The sequence below is a fragment of the Morone saxatilis genome, unplaced genomic scaffold (assembly GCF_004916995.1).
Source record: "Morone saxatilis isolate NCDOM2014 unplaced genomic scaffold, NCSU_SB_2.0 Contig21, whole genome shotgun sequence".
NCBI lineage: Eukaryota > Metazoa > Chordata > Actinopteri > Moronidae > Morone > Morone saxatilis.
In genome coordinates this window covers 2957707-2964857 of record NW_023339774.1, presented here as the reverse complement: position 1 = coordinate 2964857, position 7151 = coordinate 2957707, and the positions used below count along the sequence as shown (strand labels likewise).

General features: G+C 39.9%; 1 protein-coding gene across 1 annotated transcript in view; it reads right to left on the bottom strand.

The window, feature by feature from the left end:
- Positions 1-6721, bottom strand: part of atp8b1 (ATPase phospholipid transporting 8B1) — a 31624-nt gene extending 24903 nt beyond the window's left edge. Inside the window, exon 1 of the mRNA XM_035668622.1 lies at positions 6483-6721. The gene's annotated coding sequence lies outside the window, so the exon portion shown is untranslated. The remainder of the gene's footprint in view (positions 1-6482) is intronic.
- Between the last annotated feature and the right edge of the window lie 430 nt (positions 6722-7151).

Below are 7151 nucleotides of genomic sequence, written 5' to 3'. Positions count from 1 at the left end.
AATTTACTAGGGGGGGGGGTATTTATTTAATATCCTGCCTTATTTACCTGTATTACTTCCTTGACATGCCTTGACATTTGTTTATATATGTTACTTGTTGATGTACATCTGCCAACCTTGCCAACCAGAACCCTCAGAAAACTTCTTATAACAGGAAAGCCTGTTAAAAGTAAGCAGCTACTGTTTAGCATTAGAGTAAATTAAGTCGTTTGTTTGACAAGAACTTCTGCAACACTGCCTCAGACCAGGCCTGAAAACAGCCTCATTATAAAAGGCAAATTCATTCTTTTTCCTCCTGAGAGCTCAACACTCTCTGCTCCGCCCACTTCAAAAAACAACCAATCGGATGTCCAGTACCGGCAGCAGGGCTGCAAGGATAGCCCATTTCGGCAAACCGGTTTGGGTGCCCTGCCTAGGGCGTCGCTATAGCAACAAAGAGCGGAGGAGGGAGGAGGGGGAGGGATTCACAGACTGGGACAGAGAACATACCTGTGCAACGATGGTGAAACCTGAGAGGAGAGGAGGTGAAGCGCTTCACACAAACAAAACAAAACGTAAGGAGAGACTTTTCAGCTTGAGACCAAAACACTGAAGACAGTGTGGCTCTGTAGATAGTGCCACTTAGTTTCTATTGTCCTCAATGTTTCCACTTCTAACGCTCTGAATCTAAATAAATTCTTCAAATATTATTTCATTTATGTTTGTGATCACATTTCTGTAGGTCATCTTTCTTGTGTATGATTGAAAGGAATCTAGCCATCTAATTGCAGATTGCAACTCCCTTGCCTCACCCTCCTTGCCTCACCCTCCCAAGTGTGAATGGAAGAAACTGCTATGAAATGTGCAAGGCCCTATCTAGAGCCAGTGTCTGGTTCGTCTGTTCTGGGCTACTGTAGAAACATGGTGGTCAACATGGTGGTCCAGCCCCCTCTGTAGAGAAAAAGTCTCATTTTAAGATAACATAATATTATATTCCATTTCTGCCAAAAGTTCCTCCAAACACACTCAACCTTAAAACCAGTCAGACAAATATGATCTGAACCAAAATTGGTTAAAGATCAGATGGCATTTGCAAGAGGAAAAGGTGATAAAAGTAATGATGAATCAGAAATGTTAAAATGTCAAAATGTCAGAACACAAGCTTCAAAAGAGAAGAGTATAGGCTACTTTTGTTGAGTTAATTCTGGGGGAAAAGATAGTCTCTAATGACTGAAAAGCAGAACCTGTTTCATAAATGGCCATATTGAAACGCTAATTTGAATCACTTTTTTCTTCGTTGCTAGCTAAATCTTTTACCAATTTTCACTGAAATTAAAAGTGTTTTAAGAAAGGTGTCCTGCAAACAAACTGAGAAACAGAAACGAAGACAAAACTTCCTCGGCAGACAAACGTATTGGCCTTCGTCGTGTAAGGTAGCAAGAGCTGAAAGCGAGAGATATGGGACTTCTTTATTCAGAAGTCTAAATAAGAGAGAGAAATAATTAGAGGTCTGGCCAACAGCGGAGAGGAATGTAAAGTATTTGTGGCCATTATTGAGTGTCCTGTTCCAGGTATGAACAGATGCTATCAGTCAGATTAATGCAGAGTCGGGTTTCTGCAGCAACTGAGGGGAATCTATTTGAGCTGTTGTCTGTATCAAACAGGTGGAAAACAAGGAACAATCGCTGCCTGTTCTCTGCTGGATTGCCACTTAATACAGTGACTCTGCATGTAGAGCAGCACAAACTATCCACCGCTCGCCTCTTATCTACACCTTCTAGAGCTGCAACCATTAGTCAATTAATTCATTAGTTGACAATCAAAAAGTCGACAACTATTAATAATTTTTTTCTTTTTTTTTTTTAAATATCAAATTCTCTGCAGTTTCTTAAATGTAAATATTTCCTGCTTTCTTCAGTCCATTATGACAGTAAATTGAATATTCTTATGGACAAAAAAAACAAGACATTTAAAGACATGATATCAGATAAACAGTGATCAACAGTGTCTGTCTACATAGTCATACTATTTATACTAGAGCAGTGTATTGGGAAGAACCTGGTGATATGATACATATCACGATACAGGGGTTACTATTCAATGAATTGTGATATATTGTGGTACTGTAAGCAAGGCGAAAAAATAAAATCATAGTGTAGTCATAGTATTAAGAACACACCACCATACGCATAAAATCTGAGTTTATTATGCCAGCAGACTAGTTAGAACTGCATTTGTAGTAGGGCTGGGTATTAAGAACCTCATGATTCGATTTTGATTCTTTAGGTCACAATTTGATATCAATTTGATTCAATATTTATTTAAATGCTTCGATATCGATTCAGTAATAAGTAGAATTACACAAATAATTCATTAGAGTACCTGTTGATAATTTTAAAAGCTTCGGGACGGCGACTTCCGTCATGTGTTTGTGTGTTGGTATGGCGTATCGTGGTTTGAGTGTGTATACCATCTTCTTAAAACCCCCGTTTTCCACGACATATGAAGACAGCCACAGACTCGGGTTGCTGCAGAGCATCTGCATGGTGTCGGCTTAAGTGGTTGCGCAAATTTGTTGTGTTATTGCAGTAGTATTTTTAGTACTGCTGGCAAGCTTACACACTACCTACTTTGTCTTTCCTGTGTTCGGGTTTACCTGAATGAATCAAAGGTCTGCTTTTAAAGTTGAAGGCGTGTTTAACACTGCTGTACCTGCTTCGTTGCCACGTTGTTGTTGTGTGGTCGAGTGCGGCTTCGTCGACAACACACCCACACCACACACACACACACACACACACGACACCCACACCCACACAACACACCACACATCACACCCCACACACACACCACACACCACACACAAACACAACACACACACACACACAACACACAACACACCACACACACACAACACGTTTGCTCACTGGCATTCGATTCGAATCGGGGCTTGAATCGATTCAGAGGATTTAATGAATCGATATTGAATTGGGAAAAAATATATTGCAATGCACTGATGAATCGATATTTTTACCCACCCCTAATTTGTATTCATCACAGTCGCTCTAACATCCAACATCACAGAGTTTACTTTTACAACACTGCTGTCTAGCTGTTGGGGGTCTAACCACAAAAACTGATAGATACAATATCACAAAATAAAATATTGTGATGCTATATTTTCTTACACCCCTAATTAATATTGCTATTAGACCACCTGCGTTATTTAAAAATTCATTAGAGCCTATGCCACTAATGAACTCATTTTTTAAGCTTTAAAATCCTATTTATTTTAGTGTTAGTGTAATGCTTAATTTGCAGTGTGTGTGTGTGTGTGACCTGTTAGTGGAGCTTAATAAGGGTTAATGAGTAAAGTCTTAGAGATTCTTCAGCATTTTACTTACAGCTGGAGTCCACAGTAGCTGCTACAGCAACATGTAAGCCCACACTGCCACAGCCCCTGAGCAAGGCACCGATACTGCCAGAGTTAGAGGTTCAATGCCTCTGTGGATGATGTTCTCTAGATTTTCCTTTGCCTTTCTTTATGACTTTTCTTACCTTAGTCACCATGATAAATGACGCCTTCATGTTCAGAGTGAAATCATGCAGTCCTCCTCTAACAACAAACACGTGCACACACTAACATCAACCCCGACGTAGTCAAATTGCATTTGACTCTTAATTTGCCCATGTTTGTACTAAAGTACATATAAAAGTGATGACTGAAACTCAGGCCTCAGACCAAAAGCGTCTGAGAACTTGGTCTCTTTTTGGATCTCGTCCTCTACTCAAAGAAAATTGCCATCTTCCATCTGCCTGAATCCATGTGAATGCAGCATTAGCCTGTCTCCATGTTTGTTACACAAGTTCAGTTATTAAGCTTAGAAGACCATTTCAGGATATACAGTTAGCTAGAGTTAGCCAAAATCTTGCCTCAGTTGCTAGCTAGGCCTTCAGGTCAAATAACCCAGTTTCCTGGTAGACCAATCTGGCATTTAGCTAAGATTAGCCATGAAAGCATTTCATGTTATCCTGCTGTAGAACCATGGCTAATTTAAGAACCCATCATTAATAGAAACTGAGCTTCTTTAACATAAGAGCGAGCAATCTGACAATTTCTGTTCGAGATCGTGATCTAAGGTGGATACCTTAGATCAATCTATTTTTCGTGCAAATCATAGAGACCGCGGTATTTAATGTCCTCTTACTTACGTTTCCAAACTTCACATAACATCTGGCTATTGTCTACAAGGCATTTCAAAATTAAGAAAAAAAGATTGCAGTTTGGATCATCAGCAACACTTTCAGGACACATACTGATATGCAACCAGAAAGCTTCAGCCCCAAACAGACCCAGAATCTGAGCCTGATAGAAAGTGTGTGTGGAAGATGAGAAGCAGCTGCCACGATGTCTTTGTCTCAACTTAACCTCAAATCCATTTGCCTCTCAAGTCACAATTCAAATTCTCAGTCCCTGGTCTCAAGGTCAACTATTTCCATAAGGAGACACATTTCCATAACCAAAGGACTCAGATTTGCTTCGCCTGCAGAACAGCATCTCCATTACCTGTTTATGGAAAAACATCTGGGCTGCTTGGACACATGCGTCCAGGAGCTGCTATTGTTTTCAGACACAACATCAGCTGAAACCGGGTATGTAGGTGGGGTTCACAAGCTGCCTACAGGCTTCTGTTTCCTGACACATTAACTTGATTCCTTGTAACTACATGAAGTAACACTGCACTCCAACACTTTTACTAGCAGAAGATTGATCTCCCTTAGACGATGAGGTGACAAGAAGACAGCTGCTGTTGTCAGTTGATTCATGTCAGCTGAAAAAGACGAATGGTGACACGTTCTCACAGTAGCAAAAAGTACAGGAGCAGCCTCACAGACTTCTCAACCTTATGGTGTTGGGCAGAATGTCACTTTAATATTATTGTACAAGAATAGAGGGACATGAAGGAAAATATATAGAATTATTAAATGGCTTTAAATGGCTTGTGACAAAGCAATGCATTCCAGGTGTATAGTAAATATCTACCAGTTGTTACCGGTTTTAACAACTTAGACTTTTTTCTTTGTTAAATTTGGATAATCTTTAGAGTCCTGAGGAGGTTAAGTAATCCAGTAAATGACATTAAAAAACAGCATAAAAGCCCCACCACTTTGGGAACCACTGGGCTACAGTACAGCTGCAGATTAAATGATTGCGTGAGGGTCAAGTATAGAACGTGAGGGTATATTTTTACATAGATTGTGCAGTTTGTTGCCAAATTTAAGTATTCTGGTGAGTCAAGTTTCATGAGGATAAGGTTTATATTCTGAAGGATATGGGTCAGAAGTTGTTGCTGCTGGCAGAACAAAGGTTATGCGAGACGATGCACAGACAGGTCTCTTTTTCCACACACCCATTCAGATGTTCAGAGAAAACTGAGGCAAGCGTTTCCTAAAATCTAACTAACAAGATACATAATACAGGTGTTTTGGTGAGGTTTTGTCTTGTTGTTTTTTTTACAATATTTTTTACCTGAGTCATCATGATAAACAGGCTTTGATTATGCAATCAGACAGCAGTAAGAAATACATTATTTATTTGTGTGTGGGGGTGGGGGCCAGAGCTAACTAACCAAAACCTGCACTGAAACCTCCCTAAAAACTAAAAAGGTTCTAGTTTTGCTGAACCTGTTTTAGAGAGGTGTTGATTCAACTGTATGGTCATTTTAGAGGACAGAGTAGTTTGTGCAGCTGTTGGACTGTATTGACTGAGAGTGTTCCTGATAGTTTGTCTACCCTCGTTGAGCTTAATGGGATGGCCAAAATACAAAAAACTAAAATAGTTTGTGTGGTGGTTCATCATATCTTTTCTGTTGATTTCCAACAACATGTTTATAATACTGTAAACAAAGAAAACCTAGCCTTGATCATTTCAAGAAATCATGTTAAGTCAAAATGGGGAGATAGAAAGTCCAAATTTCGATTTAAATTATCAAAACGATCTTAATTTCTACATTTTATCTCTTAGTTTTCACTCATGATTTTTATTTACGTTTTTTTTTTTTTATTGTCAAGGCTAAGTTTTTAGTGTATTGTATTTTTATTTTACTGGCGGAAATGGGCTTCCATACTGTAACACTAAAAAGCGACTATGCCCTTTTTTTTAGCCGTTTTAAGGGCTGTGATAGGCGTGCATTGGAAGTCCTTCCGAACTTTTTGACTACACTGGTCAAAAAGTACAAAACAGAGTCAAAGCCCGTACACTAGGATGGTAAAATGAGCTACTGCAACATCAAAACAAGCCAATGAAGTGGCTAATATAAAACTAATATTTCGCCCCCACAGAGAAACTCCGAACACCGAGGTGTCTTCACGGAGGAAAGGTGAGTTGAGAAGCAGCCGCCCAGGTGAAACACTCGTCTACTCTCGGCGTATTTTAAACACTTTAAAGCCTAAAAAACTCAAAGCAAAACACACAAACACACTCAGGTAAAGGTAACTGGACTTACTCCGTATCCTCTGCAGATTGAAACTAAAGGTGAATCCTGTTCTCAGTCGGTGTCTGTGGCTTTTAGTCACCGCACCATGTTTTCCTCTGCTTCCTGCTTATGGAGAGCTCCGGTGGCTGCCCGCCCTTCTTCCCCCGCTGCCTCTCACCTGCTCTGCCCCCAAAAACCTGCCGGGCCGGTCCGACACGTCGAACGCTTTAAAACAACAACAAATAAATAGCTGGTTAAAAACAACGCGCATGGCATTCAGGGAGCGCTGCGGAAGTAGGCGCGCGCGTTGGTGCTCTGGTCACGTGACGCGCAGGTAAAGGTGCGTAATTGAAGCCTTGATTAAACCAGGTGGTGTTTAAAGGGTGAACTGCCTGCCTGCTGTTGCTGTCCAAAACGGCCATGTTTGTGGTTTTTATTTGAATATTTGTGCGGGTTTTTTTTTTTGTCATTTGAGAAGAGCCTGGACGTGAATAAACAGTATAATGCAAATATGTAACTCAATCCCTTTATTTTAAACCGTAATCTTTTAATAAGAATTATAATTTAAGGATGTAAAACAAGTGAATTTCAGTTCCTTAGAAATCCAACAGATCAAGATGTGTTGCCTATATTAGTATCAATTAACGTCAGGACATTTGTGAACACTTGAAACATTCAATGAATATTTAAAAAGATAGC